Source organism: Myotis brandtii, unplaced genomic scaffold (assembly GCF_000412655.1).
Source record: "Myotis brandtii unplaced genomic scaffold, ASM41265v1 scaffold317, whole genome shotgun sequence".
NCBI classification, from domain to species: domain Eukaryota; kingdom Metazoa; phylum Chordata; class Mammalia; order Chiroptera; family Vespertilionidae; genus Myotis; species Myotis brandtii.
Window position 1 is genome coordinate 1,494,661 of NW_005362155.1, and position 3,473 is coordinate 1,498,133.

The window sequence follows — 3,473 nt, forward strand, 5'->3', positions numbered from 1 at the left end:
GCCTCTCCCTTCCTCTTTGAAATCAATAAAAAATATATTTTAAAAAAATAAAATAAAAATCAATAAAAAATATTTTTAAATATTTTGAAAACCAGGATCTTTAATGAAAATTTTAACTAAATGGACTGCTATGACCAAAATTAATTTAGCCCTAACTGGTTTGGCTCAGTGGTTTCAATTAACCTTTGGATAAGGCTTCTCATACATGGGATGATACAACATCCCATCTCTGTAACTCCTAACACGATTAACAAAGAGGTGAATATGGATACCATCATCCCCTTCCATTTTCTGAACCATTGCTCTAGTACAGTGATGGCAAACCTATAACACGCATGTCAGAGGTGACACGCGAACTCATTTTTTTGGTTGATTTTTCTTTGTTAAATGGCATTTAAATATATAAAATAAATATCAAAAATATAAATCTTTGTTTTACTATGGTTGCAAATATCAAAAAATTTCTATATGTGACACGGCACCAGAGTTAAGTTAGGGTTTTTCAAACTGCTGACACGCCGAGCTCAAAAGGTTCGCCATCACTGCTCTAGTAGATTGGAGAAAGGATCCTCAATTCCAGGATTCTCAGCTAACTCATTGCCTAAAGTTGTTAATCCCTGCAGAGCCTTAGTAATGGTTCTGTCTGGAGCTGTGTTGTCAGGGATGAATGTACAACACTGGCCTCCCAACATTACACATATTCCTCCTTTTTCTGCCAGAATCATATCCAAGGCCAATCTACTAGTATTCTCCCATGTTATCCTGCTGGTAGCATCTAGTTGTTCAGCTATACTTATACCTGTTCATATTGGGTATAGTTAACAAACCTTTGTTGATTATAGTAAATATTAGAGGCTCCATGCACAGATTCATGCACTGATGGGGTCCCTCAACCTGGCCTGTGCCCTCTCACAATCTGGGACCCCTCAGGGGATGTCAGACTGCCGGTTTCAGCCCAATCCCCGCAGGCCAGGCTGAGGGGCCCCATGTGCACCGGGCCTCTAGTATGCATGTAAGATCTTTGGTTAATCTCTTCCTGCCATCCCCCCTCCCCCGTTTCCTCTGAGATTCATCAGTCTATTTCATGTTTCCATGCCTGTGCATTGAGCATCTGCCCCCTGGTGGTCAGTGAACCTCATAGCTCCCGATCAAATGGTTGAATGGCTGGCCGGTCACTTAGGCTTTTATATCCTATATAATAAAAGCCTAATATGCTAAGTGTCCGGTCATCTGGTCATCTATTCAACCAATCAAAGCATAATACACTAATGATATGCTAAGGCTGCTCAACTGCTTGCAATGATGTGCACTGACCACCAGGGGGCAGATGCTCCAACCTGTAGGTTAGTTTGCTGCTGGGGTCTGGCTGATCAGTACTGAGCAAGATGGGCCAGACATGCCCTGGAGCCCTCCCACGGTCCCTCCCTGGCTGGCCAACCTCTGTGTCTCTCCCCAACCCCGATCGTGCACTGGTGGGTTCCCTCAGCCTGGCCTGCACCCTCTCGCAATCCAGGACCCCTCAGGGAATGTCGGAGAGCCAGTTTCAGCCTGATCCCGCAGGCCAGGCCAAGAGACCCCACTGGTGTACGAATTCCTGCACCGAGCCTCTAGTATATAGATAATTAATCCAACCCACATTCTTGTTTACAGTAGACCACTAGAACAGGACAGATTCAAATCCTGCAGAAATCTGATTTCTAGCCTTAAACTCATTTGTCACTTCTCCTGGAACCCCAATGGAATCTATGTAAATATGGGTGTCAAAGGAGCCCCCTGGACTCTCTCCTCTTCCTAGTCTGTTTGTCCCTTGAAAAAGGTTTACGATATGCCAAAGTGAAAGGGATAGTCAATTTTATGACAGCACAAGTTCTTCTCCATTTACTGGGCAAGGCCACAAGTAATGATCCCCCACAACACCACCAGACATCAGCACGGGGTATTGACAGGGCAGAATGATTGACTTCTGAGGATACTTGGCCATTTTGGGTAAATAGTACTCATAAACTCTGAGTACTATTCCCCCACCTTGAGAGGCAGGAGGTATAGTTCACATCAGAAGATGGGGGCTGGATCGTTTTAGGGAGTCCTAGCTCTTTACCTCTGTTGGATGGGAACAACAGGGCAAGAGTCTTACAGGAAGTGATTCCCCAGGCGGTTTCCTCCTGGTACAAGGCAAGCACACATTCCATCCCATTACTTTTTGAGGTCCATCCGAGTGGGAATGGGACCATTTGGGCGTCTAGCCTTCCTGCTGCACAAGCATAACAGCTGCTTTTATTTAGGCTGCATACAGAATATTTAGTCCATTCCACCCAGGCATTCGTTCCCTTATATCCTACTTCTATTTGCATGGTGGTGGCAGTGGTCTAGGGTATCTTGTCCTGAAATATCTATTCCTAAATCTAGTCCTAGCCAATCTTTTGGCCTAAAGTCTGAAGTATTCAAGTCATTCAAGTTATCTATAATCAATAGCGTAACTGGGTAAGCATAGTCCAGATTGTATACATTTCCCCAGCCCACATTGTATGTCCCTGCAATTTGCCAGATCCCTAAAGCAAATAGAGAGTCTACTTTTTCCTTAGCATTAATTTCAAGGGTTTGTGTCTGTGAGGTGGCCCAGAAAAGCGGCGAAGAGAACAAAGAGAACCGAATGAATCAGAAAGAAAAAGGAGAAGTTTATTTGCGTTCTCGGGCGAGACCCACTGGCCCAAAAGGTGGGGCCAGTGAATTTCGCGCTTCCAGGGAGGGAGGGGCATCTCTTTATTCAGGTGTTTGGTGAGGGCGGGGGCCTGAACTGAGGAAGTCTCCGAAGCAGGGATCATCACACATTCAACTGAGGAAGTCTCAGCTGCAGGGGGTGGGTGAGAGATTCAGGAATGAGTCAGTATCTGTGTGGGGGTCGTTGTGGATTCAGGGAGAAGAAGCTGGTATCTGTGTCTGGCACATTGATCTGTGAGAAATTCCAGGGGAAGTCCATTGTCTCATCACAAGTCTGCATGTATCCGATCCTGGGCTCTCTCCGACCTAACATCCCGGCCTTTTGGTGATAGGGGGCGGTGACTCTTTCTAGCTACTTCCAGCTGACCACGGGCGATGGGGGGGGGGGCGGTAAAGGCCAGGGTTAGGCAGAGGCAGGTCGGAGGGGAGCCGAGTGTAGGGATGCAGCAGGAGCTGATTCACAGTCGCCCATGACATCTCCGCAATCCGGGAGCAGATGAACTTGAGGAGGCAGGGGGCTAGGAGAAAAAAGACACAGATGAGAATCAGGGGCCCTACCATGGGTAGGACCCAGGTAGCTAAGGGGCTTTGGAACCAGCTGAAAGGAGAGTTGTCCTGGAAGTGTCCTGCATGTAGTTCTTCACTCAGCTTAGTCAGGGTCTGTACGTTTTGCTCCACTACTCCGGACTCGTTGATGTAGTAACAGCATTCCTCCTGAAGGAATATGCAGGTTCCTCCTCTTTCTGCAGTCAGAA

At 46.6% G+C, this 3,473-nt stretch overlaps 1 long non-coding RNA gene across 1 annotated transcript; it reads right to left on the bottom strand.

The window, feature by feature from the left end:
* Nucleotides 1-3,109: 3,109 nt before the first annotated feature.
* LOC106726787 lies at nt 3,110-3,452 on the bottom strand. The gene is made up of 2 exons (XR_001362889.1): nt 3,385-3,452; nt 3,110-3,236 (listed from the first exon to the last, which is right to left on the bottom strand). It is a non-coding gene; the product is annotated as an uncharacterized LOC106726787 (long non-coding RNA).
* Between the last annotated feature and the right edge of the window lie 21 nt (nt 3,453-3,473).